The following is a 23,116-nucleotide window of genomic DNA, read 5'->3' on the forward strand; positions in this document are numbered from 1 at the left end:
TTACCTCCTTTAATACGTCCATGAAAGTTGTGTGTCAAACCAAGGGTTATGGAAATTTAAAAAATGTGGTAACCATACACAAAGGCATATTAGTGTGTACAAAAGGCAGTCCCGCTCTTTTCAGCACACCAGGTTAAGCTTGAAACCCCTATGTGTAGGTGCAGTTGAACATGTGAAAATGTACACCAGTTACGCAAGGTTTCTCAAGCAAAGTTTTCAGGAAGAAGAGAAAATATCATGGAAGAGGTATTAAAATGACAAAATGTTTCAAAAGTTAAAATATAAGTGTTTCAAGTTCTTTAAACATGAACATTCCTCATTTTAGAGACTGGCCAATGGGTGTATTAATACAGTGAATACAACAATGTGTTTATATTCTTAAATACCATTACCATACATCTTTTTCGTAGACAGGTGTAAGCGACGAATACTTAAATAGAAAAGTGTAGTGAATGATACAAATATTTGAATAATACAATCTTGTTAATGCTATAGTTGTTGAGCAAATATAGCACTTTCCCTGCATTACTTCACTCCAACAGGCATACAGGTGTATGTATGTTTGGATGAAAAGTATTTTCATTGCAGCAGTCTATATACTCAAGGGCATGTTGAATAGGAGCAATCATACTGTACTCCAGTTGTACTGTTTAGGAAAAGTGGAATCCTAATCAAGAGGTTGGACAATGAGAAATACGTGTAAACATACACTCTAGATTAGGAATTTATTGCACAAGCTTGTTGTAAATAGTAAGGCATTTCGTGCAGTGCTTGCTAGTGGGCTGCTTGTGTGTAATTAACATTGATGAAGATCAAAGATGTGATGTAATCATGGTACCACACATCTTTCTTAGAATAAGTCATTGAAGAGCACATATTATATATCTGTGCATTCACCAATAGACATAGGAATGTCCTTTCTGTGGAACCCAGATGAGATCAGTTATGAGCTACTTCATAAAATGAACATGGCCATGCTTACCCTTGTGCTCCTAGAGCACGGTGAAGATGTAGGAAATTCCATATTTTGCCAAACACTTCATGGTCAAGAGAATTAATTATCCAAGCAGGAAAAATGTTTCAAAGATTCTGTGGTCTTGACAGACAATGTTGATCTGCCAACTGGAGATTTTTTGCACTTTGGGATTTAATTTTTAAATCACATCTTTTTGAAGGGAGATTTTGTCTATGGCGATATATGCAAAACTTTGACAGGAGGAAGGAGGTTCAGGTTTGGTCTTATGTACAATGTGTCTCTGCAGCAGATGCAGGCATCTTGCTGTAGTGTACTGCACCAGTTGTAGCACGTGAAGCAGATAGTCTGGTGAATCATTTTACATGTGGTTACAGGGGTCCGTATACTAGGAAATGAGTGTCTTGGACTCATTGAGGGAAACCTAAGAAACATAAGGTTCCTTTTATTGTTCTCAGCAGATGCAAGACATTCAAGGTTACTCCAGGGGTCTTCATTGCAGGTGTTCCATAGCCTATAGTGCCTAGCACATTTCCTCATCCTACATTTTTCAGTGTAGGATAGGGTAGGATGGCAAGTCCTGCAATTCAAAAGTCTACAGAATTTCTATGAGTCCATGATCTGCACATAAAAATTTCTGTCTTTCAGGCTATCAGTTTCAGCTGGTGTCCAAAGGGTGGAGAAGCATGACCTTAGTACAGTGGAGTTGGTATCTGAATAGGGTTTAGTTTCAGTATGATGTGTGGGGTTTTCTGCATGGCTTTCCAATGAATAAACTAAAAGAATAAGAGAGGGTAATGGCCTGCAGTAAATATTGAACAATATTGCAACAACAATGGAGCCCTGAAGTAAAGATCTGATTGGCGTCTGGAGGAGACAAGTTGCAGGAACCTATTGGCAGATACCTGGCAAAAGTAGCTGTATGCACTAAAGGCCAGAGGCGAAGAGGGAGCCCAGGCATGGGGCTTGTAATGCCCGGTCTATGCAGTATTTTTCACGGTAAAATTTATGATCAATAGCTTTCTTGCCAAAATGGTCACCCATCTTATTGGAGAATTCTTGAGATGCAGCAAATTCATTGGTGTTGCTTCTGGGGTGTTGAACTCAGAAAAAATGTAAAACAAACTTTTGTTGTGGCTTTCGCAATCATAAAAAAATAAGTTGGTGGCACAATATTTCTCTTTAACATTCACAATATAGCCTTAGTTGTTGATAGCATATTCGTTTGTATGAAGGTTCGGGGTTGCTCTACCATCTTTATTCCATAATGTAATGCATTGATAATGATGCAAGCATTTTAGAGGGTGTATTATGCATGTATTGGATGCACTTGTTTCAGGAACTCACAGAATTATTAATGTCATGAATTCCAATTTAAAATCAATTCATAAACCTTCACATTCAAAGAATTGATGAGTTATTGCACACCTCAGAGCTTTTTTTTAATAAGATAGCATTTGGATACGCAGTCCTATAAGTCTTTGTATATATTTATATGATAATGTAAAAAGACACAATCTCAACTATGTTTTGTTATTAACGTACATTAAAATATTGATAATGTATTCAAGACATTATAAAGCAGTGAAAAAACAATGATTCATTGTTTTGATTTATTGGCATTTTTCAGCTACTACCATGGTGAATGGATGATTTTGTTCAACACAAGGATTAGAAAGACGATGCAGTTAAGTTAGCTTTATCTTATCATTTTTCTGTCACACAAATTGGCTGGCCTATCTATAGGTCTGCTTGAACTTTGCAGACATTCAAACACTGGTTAAAGCGATTACACTTCTTTGGTAAATTATGTTTAATGATCTTTCGATGAGCTAATAAGTTCTTGTAATTTGAAAACTGTGGTGGTATTAAAAAGAAGCACTAGATTTAAACCGCATGGTTCTACGTTTAACAGAATGCACTATGGTACAACAATTGGTAAAGTGGTCCTCTTCAATGCCGACATAACAATTGATATTTCAAACTTGACCATGCATTTTAAAGGAATATATAAATTACTAGTAACACATGAGTTTCGAAGTTTCTGTAAAAAATATCTTAGCACTTTTTCATTTATTTTTGATGTTCTCTATTGGAAATTACCATCTTTTGCATAGAATAGTATTCGCCCAGATTGTTGCCTTCTATAGCTGAACCCGTTCTTATTGGCCATGGGACCCTCCTCACATTACTCCTGCTAACCAGCAGTAAAGTGCATGCCCTCTCTCTTTTTAAAACAATCACATCGGCACATACCTAATTGGCTCATTTAATTAGCATTTAAGTCCCAAGTATATGGTACAACATGTAACAAGGGCCTTTAAATTAAATGCTACTAGTGGACTACTGCATTCATCAAGCCACTCACTGAAGTAGCACTTTAAAACCATTGCAGCACAGCTTGGGCAGTTTTAAACTGCCATTTCGACATGGCAAAATAAAACATTTTGCCAGGCCTAAACACTCCATTTTAATATTTCTTTGGCCACCCTAAGGTAGGCTCTAAATCACCATAGGGAAGGGTGTAAGGTATTTAAAAAGTATATGTATTTTTAAATTGTTGCATGTCCTGGCCCTAAAAACTCTAAAATCAGTTTTCAAAGTAGCAAGGCTAGCTCTTCCATAGGGAAACTTTGGGTTCGTAATGTTTATTTCAGTTTGGAATCCGCTAGCAAGGTGATTCAATGTCTTTTTTTAATAGTAATGTAGATCCATCCCAAGGGTAAGGTCACCTTTCAAATTACTATTTTGAAAAACACTTTTTGAAAGTTGTAATTTTCCTGCCTAGGCCAGATGTGCCTTTCTGCAGTGCATAGTGTTGCCTAGGTTGAATTAACAATGGCCCTCATTACAACCCTGGCGGTCTTGGACCGCCAGGGTTGATAAATCCACAGTATTAAGGTCCACATTGGTCCCGGCAGATTTAATTCACCAGGGCAGCCCTGCTAGCAGCGCTGCCCAGGAGATTACGAGTCCCCCTACCGCCAGACTTTTCCTGGCGGTTTGAACCACCAGGGAAAGGCTGGCGGTATGGGCAGTGCAGGGGCCCCCCGACACGGCCCTGTGCAGCTTTTCACTGTCTGCTATGCAGACAGTGAAAAGCACGACGGGTGCAACTGCACCCGTCGCACGGCCACAACACCCCCGCTCCATTTGGAGCCAGCTCCTGTGCTGCAGCCGAGATCCCCACTGGGCCGGCGGGCGGAAACCAGGTTTCCGCCCGACAGCCCAATGGGGAGCTCCTGATGGCCTCGGCGGGAGTGCAGCCACATTGGCGACCGTCCGCCAAGGTCGTAATGAGGGCCAATATTTGAAAGGGGAGTTAAGGACAATCAAAAGGGGTTACCTAGACAGGTTAAATTTGCATTTAAAACCTGCATCAATGTTCTGCACATGGCAGGTAGCCATTTTGGTCCTGTCACTTCATTTGGTGGTATAATGTGTGTCTCAGCCCACTGGTGACATGCTGTGGGCACACTTTAGGTACCATATACCAGAGAATTATGGATACATTCAAGATTCCAGTTAGTGGTATACCAATTCAATCATGTTGAAAGGGGGAGCACCGGCACTTTACCACTGGTCTTCAAGAGTAAAGTGCACAGAGTTCTACAGCCAACAAAAACAGTCAAGACAACAATCTGGGGGTACATAACACAAAAGATTACCTTTAACAACAATAATTCAGTGAAAAGAATCATGACTTGCTTTGCCTTTCAGGTGTTTCATATGACGTGCCATGGTAAAACACTTGAGCTTAAATTGTGAAATTCCAAATTTGGAGACAGAACGGAGTAATGGTTCCATGTGCAGGGATATAAACAAACTCAACTAATGGCAAAAATATTTGTTTTCTGACTTACAGTTTGAAAAAGGAAAGCAAAACCCATTATATATTTTGGAATATACAAAGAAGTAATGGTTTCTTGGAGGTCATAATAATCTTGGTCCCAGTTCAACAACATTGTTATAATCTGGTATTGTTATTTTTCTCAATAGTTCTGACAAATTAAGCAAAACATCAACCATTCTGCTCCTTCACCAGCACTAATCAAAACATAAAGCAAAATTGACACTTAGCAGTGTATGAGTTTACACTGGTTTTGACAGTAAGGGCCTCATTTATGAAAAGTTAGGGCCACCTTTGCTTCATTTTGTGATGCAAAAGGTGCGCAAACTCACAAAATATAATTCGATTTTGTAAGTTTATACTGCTTTTGCATCAAAAAATGATGCAAAGGAGGTGCTAACTTTTCATAAATCAGGCCCCAAGTATCAAAAATATTGTCCCTGTCCATACAAAGTCAATACCACAAGGAAACACTTACAGTTGAAAAGTCACCAATCTCAGCCTACTGGTCATTGTGCCACTTATTAACCCCTTGGGTCTTTCGTTGGCAGTCAGGTTACCCCCTGTCCAAGCAAGGACCCGCAATCTAGTCAGGGTACAGGAGAATCAACCACAGATAACCCCCACTCACCCCCTTCATAGCTTGGCATGAGCAGGCAGGCTTAACTTCAGAGTGCTAGGTGTAAAGTATTTGTCCCAACACACACAGTAACTTAATGAAAACACTACAAAATGACACAACACAGGTTTAGACAAACAGAAAATATTTATCTAAACAAAACAAGACCAAAATGACAAAAACCCATCGTACACAAGTCAAGTTATGAATTAAAAATCAAAATGAGTATGAATTCCTTAGGTAAACAGTAAAAACACTGTTAGCATTGAAAAGTACCTGGTTAGTGTCAAAATAACACGCACGGGTGAGTTTGTATCAAAAAAGGTAAGCGGTGCATCGATTTCTCACCTGCAAGTGAAAATGTGCCTTGTTTTTCCTTCTCCAGTTGGGTTGGCATGGGTCATTTTTCCTCCTTGCAGGGGAGCGATGCATTGATCTAGGCAGCACTCGAGTCTGGGCAATCGTTGAGTCGTTTTTCTGCACCCAGCAAGGTTTGTGTCAAAAATCCTGCCGCACGGTATCAGCAAAACCACGCAATGTGGGTTGCGACGTTACCAGCCTCTGTCAGCGGATGTTGTGTGTCATTCTTCCAGCTCCGTGCGCCGATATTTCCAGCCACGATGCCGGTGAAGCGTCGATTACTGCTGTGAAGCTGGCGACGCATCGTTTTTCAGCCACGTTTTGGGAGGTGCGTCAAATTTTCCCTGCACGGCAGTCTGTGCGTGGTGTTTCAGTCTCGGTCTGCCAGCTTCACCTTCCAAGGCCCCAGGAACTGGATAACTGGATAAGAGAAGTCTTTGATGTCCCTGAGACTTCAGCAACAGGAGGCAAGCTCAGGACATGACTTTGGAGATTTCTTCACAAGCAGGAAGGCACACAAAGTCCAGCCTTTTTCCTCTTGCACAAGCAGAAGCAGCAACTACAGGGTAACTCCAAAATGCACAGTCTCAGGCAGGGCAGCACTTCTCCTCAGCTCTTCTCTAGGCAGAGGTTCCCCTTGATGTCCAGAAGTGATCTAAAGTCTGTGGTTTTGGGTGTCCTTCTTATACCCATGTTGCCCTTTGAAGTAGTCTTACTTCAAAGGAAAGTCTCCCTTGTTTGTGAAATCCTTTCTTGCCCAGGCAAGGACCCAGACACACACCAAGGGATTGGAGACTGCATTGTGTGAGGGCAGGCACAGCCCTTTAAGGTGTAAGTGACCACTCCTCCCATCCCTCCTAGCACAGATGGCTCATCAGGATATGCAGGCTACACCCCAGCTCCCTTTGTGTCACTGTCTAGAGAGAGGTGCAAACAGCCCAATTGTCAAACTGACCCAGAAAGGGAATCCACAAACAGACAGAGTCACAGAATGGTTTACGCAACAAATGCCCACTTTCTAAAAGTGGCATTTTCAAACACACAATCTTAAAACCAACTTTACTAAAAGATGTATTTTTAAATTGTGAGCTCAGAGACCTCAAACTCCATATGACTATCTGCTCCCAAAGGCAATCTACGCTTTAATCATTTTTAAAGGCAGCCCCCATGTTAACCTCTGACAGAGATAGGCCTGCAACAGTGAAAACCACACTTGGCAGTATTTCACTGTCAGAACATATAAAAGACACTAGTATATGTCCTACCTTAAACATACACTGCACCCTGCCCATGGGGCTACCTAGGGTCTACCCTAGGGGTGTCTTACATGCAAGAAAAGGGAAGGTGTAGGCCTGGGAAGTGGGTACACTTGCCAAGTCAAATTGGCAGTTTAAAACTGCACACACAGACACTGCAGTGGCAGGTCTGAGCCATGTTTACAGAGCTACTAATGTGGTTGGCACAACCAGTGCTGCAGGCCCACTAGTAGCATTTGATTTACAGGCCTTGGGCACCTCTAGTGCACTGTACTAGTGACTTACCAGTAAATCAAATATGCCAATCATGGAAAGCCAATTACATACACATTTTACACAGGCGCACTTGCACTTTAGCACTGGATAGCAGTGGCAAAGTGCCCAGAGTAACAAAAACAGCACAAACAGAGTCCAGCAAACATCAACAGCCTGGGAAACAGAGGCAAAAAGTTAGGTTTAGAAAACGCCAAGGATGAAAAGTCTATCACACCTCATAATTGTTGAACCTCGAACAAAGTATTAGTGATCGTCAATCATAGCTTGGAACAACTGTGCATAGGCAAAACTCTCGAAGTGTTGGTAATATCAAATTATTTGGTACATCTTGAGAACAATAACCCTCTCAACAATTTTAAAAATGCAATTCAGCATGAGCGGACAGAACTCTCCTAAAATGACCAGCAATGCTTACTCATTTAATTATATTTCTAAATAGCAACAGCACCATTCCCCAAAGCATACAGATAAAAAAAACTGATCATCCAGCTAGGACAGCAGTATTTGGAGGGAGAGCCTCACAAATCTAGACCAAACAAGTCAACTGAAGACTTTTCCATGTCTAACTTTGCAGCCTAATCTGTAAAGTGGCACTTCAACCACCCATACTGTCAAACCTTTTAACTATTGCATGACCCCACTATCAGACCAATGAAAATGCAACATTAACTTTCATATGTGCGCAGATAATATTTATTTTGTTTACAGGTTAAGTAAGGGTTTATGAGACAGAAACTGAATCAGAATTTTGCGGAAGAAAATCCAGAACTGTATGTGTTAAAGTCGGCTTTTCATAAAGATTTATATCTAGATTCTATTAAAGGCTTGTCAGCCCTAAACATCGACAGGTTGATCATTTTGGGAATTCGACCAATAAACATCTAAAAAGCAGAAACTAGAGTGAGAATTTTAAAATTACTTCTAAATGTTATTTGTTTGCCGGTCACATGAATGACTATCACCTCTATAAACAACAAAGAAATTCAACAGATTCAGAAATTAACATGGTCTGGCTATAAGAAACACTTTATACCCACACTGAGTACTCTTGACTTGTTCCCAGTATGTCATTGCAAGCGATTTGTTTTGTGTGTGGTGGTGGGAAATTTATTGTGCTGAGAGTTCTCCACAAAGGCCACAGCAATAATTTCCAAAGTGACTGAAACCATTTTCAGATGAGCCTCATGAGACTTGAAAACCAACCTCCAGGCAAAACATGTTTCAGTTAACATTGTAGATTGTGGAATTTCATCCATGAAATATGAGTAATGAAAACATGTATGCAAAACAGAGAGCCCACAGAAATAGACTTCTTAACATACTACAGTAGCTTACAGCAAGCTGGGTACACTCAACGTACCTTTATGTGAAAGTCCACCCCTTTCCACAAAGTCCTTTAATTGAAATTCAAGTAGTTTGATGTTCTGAATGGCATCCAATGTAGATAATGTATTCATAATCCTTTCTCGAATAATTACTTCTGAAATGTAGTAAATCGGATGGCACAGACAGTAGGAATCCTGTGTCGTGTTGTCCATTCATTTCATATCTTTAAATAAGGTGGGCATGCCACAAAAGGTTTGGACAGAAAATCTATTGATCCATAGCAATTCTTCTATTGCTATCCTCTTCTAAATCATGTGACATATGCATAGATCATAATTTACCATATTGCTATTACATGTGATGACAGGCCACTGAAACCGGCCCACAATATTAGGTTTGCCACTATTAACATCAGCTCTGTCACAAAATCAGATACAAAAGTGTTTGAGGTTGCTACATAAACAAATACTACATTAGTAGCAACTTGACTTTTCAAAATAGTCTAACTGCAGGGCCATTATCACACTAAGTGAATGTTTCCATCCCTGTGTTACTCACTTTGTCATTTTGAAGCCTTTTGATGTGGCTGTACAGTTCTAAAGAGTGCTTTAAAAAATATTTTGAAAAGTTATAAACATAAACCAAAGTGGTGTCATTTGATCAAGTAAAGAGCACTTTATTAATAAAGAATCACATGACTCACTCAGAAGATAATGTACAAGAAAGGATCAAGTAAACAGAAATGTTCACTATATTTTGCTAGTATTTTGAAAAAAAAGACCCAGGCTGTTAGAAATTGGGTTTCTAGTTGGCAGAGGTATACAGCCTTGTTGAAGTAGGAACCTAGACAGGTCACAACACACCCAAAATCACCCTCTGGTAATTTGACACAGAGCAGGCAGGCTTAATTTAGAAGGCAATTTATAAAGTATTTGAGCAATAACTCATACAGTTAAACAGTGAACACACCACAAAAGTACACCACACAGGTCTGGAAAACTAGATAATATTTATCTGAATAAAAAAGGTCACGATAATCCAGGTCCAATGTACATAAGCAAAGTTATCACTTTTAAAAGGTTGCAAATAGTTTTAATTCACAAAAACCTGTGAATGTGTTGAATTTATCACAAAGTACCTGTGTGCATAAAAAATAATGATGCAGAGGGCCGCAGAAGAAGAGGAGCAACAAAAAGTAAAGCAATGCGTGGATTTTTCCGGCACAGGCAAATCGATGCGTTGTTTCTTTGCAAGAGTCCCGGAGATGCATTGATTCATTTCATGCAACAAGGTGCTGCATCAATTTTCCATCACGCAGCCTTGATCCTCACTGCGATGCAGGAATTATGTGACACCCAGGGATGATGCAGCAGAAATCCGGAGCGCTGGGTAGATCAGGCAGGCATTGCATCAATTGGTTAGGCGGTGCGGTGATGTTCCAGTCAAGAGACTGGCACTGCATGGATTTTGGCAAGCAGTGTGTCGAATTTTGCAGGCGTTGCCTCACTTTTCCGACGCATGGGATCTCTTTGAAGAGGTGAAGTCTTTTTTGGCCCTGAGACTTCAGGAACAGATGGCAAGCCCAATCCAAGCCCTTAGAGAGCACCTTAGGAGGATGGCAGATTCCTTCCAGCAGAGTCAGGAGCAGCTGGCAGCGGGACAAAAAGCACAAAGGCAATTCTTCAGCAAAGCAGCCAAATGTATCCTTTGGCTGACACAGCAGAGCTTCTGACAGAGTCCAGTTGCAGGCCCAGAAGTGTCTGATTTGGTGGAGTCTGAGACCCAGTATATATACACCCAAAAAATGCCTTTGAAGTAGGAAAAACTTCAAAGAGTGGTTTTGAAGTGCACAAGTTCCCCTTTCAGCCCAGTCATGTCTGCCAGGATCCCTGTGGGGGTTATCAGTCCTTTGTGTGAGGGCAGGCCACTGGCCTTTGAAGTGTTACAGGGAGCCCTCCCACCCTTCCTGCCCAGGGAGACCCATTCGGTATGCAGATGAATGCAGATCTGACTGAGTGACCTGTGTTTATGGCTTTCTGGGTGGAATGTACAAGGGGAGCTGTCAACCAGCACAAACCAGACATGGATTGGAGATAGGGCTGTAAGGCACAGAAGGCAGTAACTGCAGAGAAATGTCCACTCTCTATAAGTGGCATTTCTAAAATAGTAATATTAAATCCATCTTCACCAGTAAGCAGGGTTTTCTATTACCATTCTGGTAATACTAAATATGACAGGGCTGCTCCTTCCAGATCAGAATATACCACTTAACAGTATATGAGGGCAATTCCAATGGTAGTCTATGAGAACAACATACCTCACAGTAGCGGAAAACTAATTGGTGAGTTTTTCACTACCAGGACATGTCCCACCTTTTATTTACATAGCACCCTACCCTATGGGGTACCCAGAGCCTACTTTAGGGGTGACCTCTATGTAGAAAAAAGGGGTTTTAAGGCTTGGCAAGTCATTTTAAATACTAAGTCGAAGTGGCATTGAAACTGCACACACAGGCCTTGCAATGGCAGGCATGAGACATGGTTAAGGAGCTACTTATGTGGGTGGCACAATCAGGCCCAGTAGTAGCATTTAATTTACAGGACCTGGGCACAGGTAGTACACTTTACTAGGGATGCACAGGCAAATTAAATATGGCATTTTAGTGGGAATCAATGTTACCATGTCTAGGTGAGAAAGCACATGCACATTATCACTGGTCAGCAATGGAAAAGTGTGCAGAGTCCTAAAACCTGTAAAAACAAGGTCAGAAAAATAGAGGTAGGCAGGCAAAAATTTGGAGGATCGCCACCCTAAGGGGGTTATTCTAACTTTGGAGGAGTGTTAATCCGTCCCAAAAGTGACGGTAAAGTGACGGATATACCACCAGCCGTATTACGAGTTCCATAGGATATAATGGACTCGTAATACGGCTGGTGGTAAATCCGTCACTTTTCCGTCACTTTTGGGACGGATTAACACCTCCTCCAAAGTTAGAATAACCCCCTAAGTCTGTAACGTCTAGCACAGGCATTAAACAACCATGCATTTATGAAATTGTCCCATTGCTATCTTTTGAAAGTAACAAGGTTAAAAGCTTATGCTGGTGTAAGTGAAGATATAAATCAATGAGTCATAGACAGTCCAGAAAGCCCCCTTGGTTAGACGGAATATTTGTGTAATGTAGAAATACATTTGAAAGTGGTCAGAAAGCTTTCCTTAGCACTTTCCATGCATCCAACTCTGTGAAAGTAGCAGGCCAGTTTTCTGGGACTTTTTACCAGAGAGTCAGACACCTGTGCACCATCTGAGGCCAGAACAACTACTATCAGGTTGCCAATTTCAAAGGGAGACACTACAAGGGAGAAGCCTGTGGATTACTTTGTACCATCACCACTCCATATGTTACCTAATGTTCTCTCAAGTTCTTTGAATCTTGAATCTTCATTGCCTCCAGGGATGCTAGACTGGCTGCCATCATTCCTTCAACACACATACACTCACACCACAGTGGTGGGAAAATCAAAATTTTGATTCAGGCAGAAATGATGTTTGTATCATACTTCCATTTCTGATATGTGTAAAATTACAGTACTTTTGAGGTTTTCCTCAACTGAGTATCTCCCGGTATTACCTGCAGTGATCTGTGGAGGATAAAAATATAGGAATGAGAAAAAATATAGGGCATTTCTGTGCAACAAATCTGAGGTGAACACTTAGGGCCAGATGTAGCAACAGAAAATTTAGCGAGTTGCAAATTGCGAGTCATACCGACTCGCAATTTGCAACTCGCAAAATTGTATGCAGAAAGGTGTCTCAGACACCTTCTGCGACTCGCTATGGGGTCGCAAAGACCCACCTCATGAATATTAATGAGGTGGGTATCAAATTGTGACCCCATAGTGAGTCCCTGCACTCACAGGGATGGTGGCCTGCTGGAGACAGCAGACCTCCATGTCTGTGACTGCTTTTTTAATAAAGCAGTTTTTGTTTTTGTGGAATTGCAGCCCGTTTTCCTTAAAGGAAAACGAGTTGCAATTCAAAAAAATAATGAAACTATTTGGTTTCATTTTTTCAGAGTAGGCAGTGGTCCATTGGACCACTGCCTGCTCTGAAAAAATATTTTCAGCGACATTCACAAAGGGGAAGGGGTCCCATGGGGACCCCTTCCCGTTTGCGAATGAGTTACCACCCACTTCAAGTGGGTGTTAACTGCGAATTGCTTTGCGACTGCTTTCGCTGTCACAAAGCAATTCTGCATCGCAGTGCGAGTCGCAAATAGGAAAGGAACACCCCTTCCTATTTGCGAGTCGGATTCACATTTTGCGAGTCGGTACCGACTCGCAAAATGTGAATCAGCATTGCGATGGCCGTTTTGCATGTCGCAAACTGCATTTTTCACAGTTTGCGACATGCAAACCGGTTCCTACATCTGGCCCTTACTTCTGGTTCATTAAGGGTGCTGTTTCCAGTCATGAACGTTTGCATGACAACTAATGCATTCAGGCTATTTGTAGTCTTGCTTTGCTACCCACTGAACTAAATAGACAAACACATGTGAAAATAATGATTTGTAAGTAAAATTTGTGGACTGGAAACAATGTCCAAAATTACCTTAAGTGAGACAGTCACTGTAAATGAAACAGATTCCTCATGTTATCTTTCACTAGTACCTGAAAATCCTGAAACAAGTGGTAAAATATCCAAAGGATGAATTTTAAAGTGAGGTAATGGATTTACCCAATAGTTATACAGGTCCTCGCTAAATGCATCGGACAGAACAGGAGCATCAAAGGTGTGACAGTATCAGGGAGCAAAGGGAAAGGCAAAGTAAAGTGCTCCCTCTCTACCTGCATAATATCTTAGTTTTCTGTGTGGACGGGCACTGGAGAAGATGTACATTGAGGTGAAAAGGCATCTGGAGCAAATATCAAAGGTGCCAATTCACAAAGTCTGCTCTTTTGCTACTGCCCCCCACCTGAGACCTACTGTCATTCCCCAGCAAACAGGACATTCAGCAGATATTTTTTCTAGTTCAGAGGAAATAAAGGGTCAGAGAATACATGAGACAAGTGATTGGCAAAGAGGAAGCAGAAACTGGGACTCTGGAGACTTAGGAAATGATGATCAAGTGGAAGACACTAGTCCTGTGCAGCGAGAACCTGCAGATGTTCTAGGACATTGGGCAGGTATGGTTAGTGCAGTCAAAAACAGAAAAGGCCATCCTGAAGATGATCCTCTACATCAGCTGGAACTCCATGATGAACAGAATGAAGGGAGAGGTGATATTCAAGACCCAAAATAAGGGAGGCAAAGGAGTGCCTGAAAATGAGTGCCTGACATTATCATAATCCAGAGGGCCATACGTTTGGAATGTGCATTACTGCAGACTCAGCAATTTATGGTCTGTTTCCTGGGATGCACACATGTGGAAACCTCCAGCACAGCTGTGGCACCTGTGCTGTTTTAAAGCTTTTCTCCAGTTTTCTAGAAACTATCTGGTGGTAGGGAACAAGGAGACACTGACTCTTGACTCTGGCCAGCAGCAAGAGGATCCACAGCCTCCTGCATGATGAAAAAAAGGCATCCACCCAAGGATTGCAATGCAATCCCAGATTCACAAAGGTTTCTAAAGCTTGGATTGTGACAAAATGGTGTGCCTTCAAGACCCAAGTGTCACAAGTGTCAAATATCTTTATTTCTCCTTGTTACTTCTTTTTTCTCTGTGTGATGAATTACACATCAGGCATAGAAAAAGGAAAATACCTTCAGGGATTGTTTTTTTGCAGGAAGGTGGCTGTTCTGCTTAGCTTCAAACTAAGAGGGAATGAAGCTAAAAATGCAAAGAAGGCAGTATTCTTAGTCTGAGTAATTAATTTATTGAGGTACTTCTCAAGTCTCAAACACAAACATACAAAAATATTAACATGAACATTTAACTTTAATGCATCAAAACACATGCAGATGCTAAAATGATCACAGCAGTTGAATAATAATAAGCAGAAAAAGTGAAATATATCAAATTCCAAAATGAATATGTATGCATTGAATATATATATATATATATATATATATATATATATATATATATATATATATACTTATGCATGCACACAGTAAAGCTAGATAATTAAGAATTAAAAATGCATCACCATGGGAATCGAATGTAACATCATCCTTGTCCTTGACAACGTCAAGCTGTGAACCCTGGACAGATGAGACAGGAGAAATGTTCCCCAATGGGACTCTGATTTTCAGAGAAATTCATCCACCCTCAGAAATGTGTTCCTTCTTCCTCAGCTCCAAGCACCCTACTTTATATACCTTAATCAAACTCAAAAGGAAGGTTCTGGTAACCTTCCCCCTCTCTTTGAGGGTGTCTTTAAATTGATATGGATGCCGATGCGCACCTGCCGCTGAGGAACGCCTCAGTTGCTTGGGGTCTGGGTGATGTGACAAGGATTTCAAATATAAGACAGGTTGCCACAGAGAGAAAGAACTGGTAAAAAGGAAATTACGGAAAAACCCGTTTGAAAAAATATGCTGAATGTAATTGATGCACGTATTCCTTTTAACATGATGTACGAATAATATTGGATTGAACTATCAATGACTATAATCAAATTATTGAATTAAGGAATCGTGTTAACAGCAATCACGTTTGAATATCTTACAGGTGAGAGACATGTGACTATTAATCCCAGAATGCAATATAAATAGTGTGATGGCAGATAGGAACAGACTATACCACTTGAGAAAGACATGGTTGTCGAAACGCGTCGTGGGGTCTGAAAATCTGTCTGAATAAATGAAGCTGTCATGGAGCCCCCAGGAGTGCAGTGCCTTTTTTCTGTGTGATGATTAATAAGGGTTATGGTCTAAAACCCTCCACGTGCACCAGCAGTTGAGTGCCTCGCTATTTTAGACCATTTGTGTTGGATATATATATATATATGTATATATGTATATATATATATATATATATATATATATATATATATTTATGCATGTACACAGTAAAGCTAGATAATTAAGAATTAAAAATGCATCACCATGGGAATCGAATGTAACATCATCCTTGTACTTGACAACGTCAAGCTGTGAACCCTGGACAGATGAGACAGGAGAAATGTTCCCCAATGGGACTCTGATTTTCAAAGCAATTCATCCACCCTCAGAAATGAATTCCTTCTTCCTCAGCGCCAAGCACCCCACTTTATATACCTTAATCAAACTCAAAAGGAAGGTTCTGGTAACCTTCCCCCTCTCTTTGAGTAAGTTGTGAAATTTAAGCACTGGCTGTACTTGGTCAGTGTTGAAAACACACAAAAGGATTGACCAGATCCCAATGTGCATTTCCAAAACAGAGCCGTACCCTTCTCTGCTTTAAACATTCTCATCCTTTTACACTCTTATAATTTTTGCATCCCCCATGTCATGTTCCATTTTCTGGTGAGAAGAGCAAAAACACGTTCAATGGAGAGAAGAAGCTGTGTGTGGAAAAATACCAGTCCCCCAAATGTGACGGCATTTGAAGCTAAGCTAAGCACAAAATGGAGTCAGTGGTCAAGATGGACTTAGTGGATAAATACAGATAGCATTACAGTAGCCCTTCCACACAAAAACAATCCTGCTTGTAATACAGATACCTTTTCAGCATGGCACAAGGGAGCCTTCATTGGAACTAGGATGCAAACAGAAGTAGATTTGATGAATTTATCCTTCCTTTGTTTTGCATAACATAGCAAAGCAGCTTTGCTTGCTGCCCTACATTGTGTGAAACCTTAGTAAATATTATCCTTATTTTATACCTTGTCCTTATGAGGATGGTCAGACGCATTGTAAGTCCACTTGAGGCTGGATTGGTGGTACACAAGCAAATGTGTTTGTGTGTTTAAAAAAAAAAAAAAAAAATCAGTCCACCAGCAGGACTCATGCTCGACCTCTAATACCCAGCCCACTGAAGGAAGCAATGTTGGACCAGCTCCTACACTAAAGGACGGCCACTGTACAGGGCCCCACAGCCCCCTTGGTTCTGGTGCAGGGGACAAAAGCTTAATAATTCTGCTGGGGCCATTGGTCCTCTCAGCAAATGCATTGTCACCACACATATTTTAATTTGTAGAAGCCTCTTCTCAGCTGTACCTAGAGAAAGAGCTGGATGAACCCAATTAAAGCTCCATATTTTCTTTCAAGAGAAGCCAATGGGGGGTCTGTGGTAGTGTGGCACTGAACAGCCCACCAGCATTAAGAGTGCACAAGCGTCATATCATGATCAGCTGTGCTGGCTCAGTGCAGAGCAGAATGTCTGTTTTATGCCCTTTTACTTTCCAAACTGCATTCATACAACTCAGTATTTTTGTGAATTTGTTCCTCATTTTCATACTGCCAAGCTTGTACAGAAAGAGGAAAACAAAGCTCACTGTTTCAAAACTGTGCCTTCTGAAAATCATGCTTTACATAACAGAAAAATCAGGGTAAATGAATACACCTCAAGCAGTGCAAGCACATAAAAAAAAGGTGCTGGGGTCCGAGCTGAGCCAGAGCACGTGATTATGATACAGCCACTTTTGATACTACTTTCTGTCCCTCAGTCTTCTCACTACTGCACACTAGTCATTCATATAATTGTGACTGTAATGGGTGTGTGATGTTCATACCCATCCCATGCAACATTGTTTTTCCATTTTTCACCGTTCTTTAGACTATATTTGTCCTGAGGTGTTAAAACACTAACCGGGGGTTAACTTTGTGGGAGAACAGGTATCTCTCTTCTATATGCAATAAAGAATTTCGAAGTGGGGAGAGAGAGAGAGGGATTCAGAAGTGGAACCTTAAGGCCTTAAATGAATGCTCTCATCTTACCTAAAAATAGTGCAGAAAATGGAGAGAGGATCATGGTCAGTGCATTTTTGTGATTCGTGGCACTTTGTGGATGTGGAGGAAATTTAATTTTTGCAGTGTTTAATGGAGCACTTTTGTAAAGGGGGCTCTTGTCAATGGTTGGGGAATGCATTAACGTCCTCTTAAAATATGTTGTCTAACAATATCCATGATAGCTTTTTTTTTTATCCAAGGGAGGTGGCAATATTTCCATCTATGAAGTAGGACTGTTGACTTGTGGTCTGTTTTCTCAGATATAAATCATATTTATATATGTTTATAAACAAACATGGATAAACATGATATAAACTTGCCATTGTCTATCCCTTTGATCAAGGAGGATATATGATACAACATGTTCCCAGAAGCAGTGATGGGATACTTGGAAACAATTCAGCTGGGTCTCAGAAAGGATACCTGGGTGCAAGATGACATTTTTTCAAAATACTGCAGTCATCTGCATGGAATATGAAAAGGAAATTGGCATTTTTGGGCAGTGTTTTGTGTTTGCTTTTTGGAGAGAAAGTTTTAAGCCCTTTTGATATTTAAATTTAATTTGTATCCAGTCCTGGAACAATCGTGAGATATTGGTTTTATTAGGTGAAGTGTAGGATTGCTGGGTGAAATTAGTTTTTCTATTCACTGCAAAGTTTGGAACTTTTAGTCACAGGAATTCAAGAGAATTCTCTTTTTGAAGCAGTGTCATGTTTGCAGGGCATTCTGAGTAAGAAAATATTAGTGGCATTCAGGCATGCCACACAAACATAGACTCATCTGAATCCTTACTTTTCAAAAAAATCTGGAGTTCTTAGGTTTACATGGGTGGTGCTTGATGCTAAATCCAAAAATATCAGCTACTCACAACCCAATAATTGGCACATTGTCCTGACCTGACAGTTTTACCTGCTTACCTCAAATTTTTGCTGAATTCTTTGTATTGGCCTTGGGACTCTGAACACTTTACCACTGCTTACCAGTGCACGTGCTCTCTCCCTAAAACATGGTTTGATTGATATATACCTGATTGGCATTTTTAATGTACTTAAAAGTCTATAGCAAAGCACTCCATATGTGCTCAGGGCCTGAAAATTGAATGCTACTAGGGGGCCTGAAGCACTGCTTGTGCCACCCACGTAAGTAGCACTTCAAAATATGTTCCATGACTGCCATTGCAGCCTGAATGCAGTGTTACACTGCCATGTCAACAGGCATTTAAAACCCCATCGCCAAGCCTTGAACTACCTTTCATTACAAATGTCAACCCTAAGATAGGCCCTGGGTAGATGATTGGGCAGGGTGCTATGTGATTAAAAGGCAGGACATATACATTTAAGTTTTACATGCCCTGGTAGTGAAAAACATTAATATTAATTATCACTAATGTGAGTCCTACTTCTCCCATATGGTAACATTGGGGATTCCTTATTACATTTAATATGCTGTAATTCCTAATTGTGAATAGGTAGACCTCTCATGTTTAGTACATACTGTAGGAGGCTGGCCTGGCTTATAGTGAGTACCTTGTGGTACTTACACCTTGTGCCAGGTCCAGTTATCCCTTATTAGTAGAATAGAGGTGTTTCTAGCAGCTTAGGCTGTTAGAGGTAGCTATGGCAAAGCAGCTTAGGCTGAACTAGGAGACATGCAAAGCTCCTCTATACCACTTATATCATATAGCACAATATCATAAGAAAACACAATACTCAGAGTTACTAAAAATAAAGGTACTTTATTTTAGTGACAATATGCCAAAAGTATCTCAGAGGATACCCTCACTTAGGAGGTAAGTAATATACACAAAATATATGTTCACAAACCAAAAACAGGTAAGCAACAGTAAGAAAAGTACTGCAAACAATGTAGAATCACATTAGGATGCAATAGGTAGACATAGGACTAGGGGCAACACAAACCATATTCTCCAAACATGGAATGCGAATCACAAATGGACCCCAGACCTATGGGAGGTTGTAGAGGGTCGCTGGGACTGTAAGAAAACAGTAAGGGTGTCCATGATACCCCACCCCAAGACCCTGAAAATTAGGAGTAAAGTTACCCTACTACCCCAGAAAGACAAAATAGTCATGATAGGGGATTCTGCAAGAACCACAAGCATCAGTAAAACACTGAAGACGGATTCCTGGACCTGAGGACCTGTAAAGGAAGGGGACCAAGTCCAAGAGTCATGCAAGAGTCCGGGGGAGGGCGGGGGCAGGAGCCCACTAAACCCCAGATGAATGTGCAAAAGTGCTGCCTTTGGGTGGAAGAAGCCAAAGATTCTGCAACAAAGGAAGGTGCCAGGAACTTCCCCTTTGGTGAGGAGATGTCCCACGGCGTGCTGGAGGTTGCAGAAGTGTTTCCACGCAGAAAGACCGCAAACAAGCCTTGCTAGCTGCAAGAGTCGCAGTTGAGGATTTTGGGTGCTGCTGGGGACTAGGAAGGACCAGGATGTCACCCCTTGGAGAAGGAGACAGAGGGGGCATTCAGCAACTCAGAGAGCCCCGCAAAAGCAGGCAGCATCCGCAGAAGTACTGGAACAGGCACTTAGAAGATCTGAGGACAGCTGTTGACTCAGAGTCACAAAGGAGGGTCCCACGATGTTGGCGTCCAACTCACCGAGTTGGGCAATGCAGGACAGAGTGCTGGGGACCCAGGCTAGGCTGCGCACAAAGGAATACTTGGAAACATGCACAGAAGCTGAAGCAGCTGCAGATCACACAGTACACATGATTACTATCTGGCGTGGGGAGGCAAGGACTTACCTCCACCAAATTTGGACAGAAGGGCCACTGGACTCTGGGAGACACTTTGACCCAGCTCCTGTGTTCTAGATACCACGCTTGTCAGGATGAGAGGGGACCCAGAGGACCGGTGATGCAGAAGTTTGGTGCCTGCGTTAGCAGGGGCAAGATTCTGTTGACCCATGGGAGATTTCTTCTTGGCTTCCAGTGCAGGGTGAAGGCAGACAGCACTCAGAGCATGCACCACCAGGAAACAGTTGAGAAAGCTGGCAGGATGAGGCGCTACAATGTTGCTGGTAGTCGTCTTGCTACTTTGTTGCGGTTTTGCAGGGGTCCTGGAGCAGTCAGCGGTTAATCCTTGGGAGAAGTCGAAGAGAGAAGTGCAGAGGAACTCTGTTGAGCTCTTACATTCGTTATCTAAAGAATAGCCCAGAGGAGAGACCCTAAATAGCCAGAAAAGGAGGTTTGGCTACTGAGAAAGGAGGATTGGCTACTGAAAGAGGTAAGCACCTATCAGGAGGGGTCTCTGGCTTCACCTGCTGGCACTGCCCACTCAGAGCAGTCCATTGTGCCCCAACACCTCTGAATCCAAGATGGCAGAGGTCTGGGACACATTGAAGGAGCTCTGGGAGGTACTGGTCAAGGGAGTGGTCACTCCCCTTCCCTTTGTCCAGTTTCTCACCAGAGCAGGGCTGGGGGATCCCTGAACCGGTGTAGACTGGCTTATGCAGAGATGGGCACCATCTGTGCCCATCAAAGCATTTCCAGAGGCTTGGGGAGGCTACTCCTCCCCAGCCCTTCACACCTATTTCCAAAGGGAGAGGGTGTAACACCGTCTCTCAGAGGAAATCCTTTGTTCTGCCTTCCTGGGACTGGGCTGCCCAGACCCCAGGGGGGCAGAAACCTGTCTGAGGGGTTGGCAGCAGCAGCAGCTGCAGTGGAAAACCCAGAAAGGCAGTTTGGCAGTACCCGGGTTCTGTGCTAGAGACCCAGTGATGCATGAAATTTTCCCCCCAATACCAGAATGGTATTGGGGTGACAATTCCATGATCCTAGACATGTTACATGGCCATGTTCGGAGTTACCTTTGTGACACTACATATAGGTAGTGACCTATGTGTATTGCACGCATGTAATGGTGTCCCCGCACTCACAAAGTCCGGGGAATTTGCCCTGAACAATGTGGGGGCACCTTGGCTAGTGCCAGGATCCCCACACACTAAGTAACTAGGCACCTAACCTTCACTAAGTGAGGGTTAGATATATAGGTGACTTATAAGTTACTTATGTGCAGTGAAAAATGGCTGTGAAATAACGTGAACGTTATTTCACTCAGGCTGCAGTGACAGTCCTGCGTAAGAATTGTCTGAGCTCCCTATGGGTGGCAAAAGAACCATATACAAGGGAATTATAAGGGTTTTCCAGTGTGCCAATGAGAATTGGTAAAATTAGTCACTAGCCTGCAGTGACAATTTTAGAAAGCAGAGAGAGCATAAACACTGAGGTTCTGGTTCGCAGAGCCTCAGTGATACAGTTAGGCCCCACACGGGAACACATACAGGGCATACATTATGAGCACTGGGGTCCTGCCTAGCAGGATCCCAGTGACACATGGGCAAAAACAAACATACATACAGTGAAAATGGGGGTAACATGCCAGGCAAGATGGTACTTTCCTACACATATGGAATTGAAATGATAAATACTCCTTTATGGCAAAGTCTGATCCATTGTTACAATTTTGTAACCACCACTTTTAGAAAGTGAAAAAAGAACAGTTGATGGATAGAATGCAGAACAAATCAAACATTCACCCTAGTCACAGATCTGGGTTTAATCCATCAGTTTTTTGGCTCACCATGCCATTCTAGTTTGGTCCCACCCTTTTGCAAATCAGTCTTGACCCTGTTCACCATGGGAACAGTCCAGCCCGAACTGCCAGACCAGGCCCTCCCTGGACCAGAAACAAGTATCCTGGGACCAGTTTTGGGGTATAACCCCTCTCTAGCCAGGCTAGTTTATATCTGGTGGCATAGTGAGCACAGGACCCACGTCTGGGCAGAGCCTTCCCACTTGGGGCAACAAATGCAAAAAGAACAGTTGATGGACGGAATGCAGAACAAATCAAACATTCACCCCCAGTCACAGATCTGGGCTTAATCCATCTTTTTTTTTTGCTCACCATGCCATTCCAGTTTGGACCCAGTCATATGCAAATCAGTCTTGACTCTGTTCCCCATGGGAACAGTCCAGCTCGAACTGCTAGACCAGGTCCTCTCTGGAGCAGAAACAAGCATTCTAGTCAGTTTTCGGGGTATCATCCCTCTTCAGCCAGGCTAGGTTGAATCTGGTGGCATAGTGAGCACGGGACCCACGCCTGTGCATACCCTTCCCCCTTGGGGTAACTTTGTGTTCCTTTTAGAAAGTTGGCGTTTTCGTACTCATAGCCTTGTGTGCCTGCAGCCTGTCTCTAATAAACGTCTGGATGGGGTGACAGCTGGACTTGTGCATTCCCTCTATGCAGCTACATACAAAGGAGCTTAAGTGTGACTGATGGAACCCCAACATCCGGATGGGTAATCCTGGTCAGGATGGGAGGGAGGAGCAGGCTACAGTCTCACACTTACAGCTGAATAGATTGTGTCCTGATGGGACACAAAGGACTGCTTAACCCTCTGTAGTGACTCTGGAGCCAAGGCAGAAAGGAAGGACCTCAGTAAACTTCAAAGACCTTCTTTGAAGTCTTCTCCACTTCAAAGGCACCACTGGTTATAAGAACTGGACTTCTTACCCTACCAAATCAGCACACGTCTATACCCATGGATACTCCAGGAA

The sequence above is a fragment of the Pleurodeles waltl genome, chromosome 2_1, assembly GCF_031143425.1.
Source record: "Pleurodeles waltl isolate 20211129_DDA chromosome 2_1, aPleWal1.hap1.20221129, whole genome shotgun sequence".
Classification (NCBI taxonomy): domain Eukaryota; kingdom Metazoa; phylum Chordata; class Amphibia; order Caudata; family Salamandridae; genus Pleurodeles; species Pleurodeles waltl.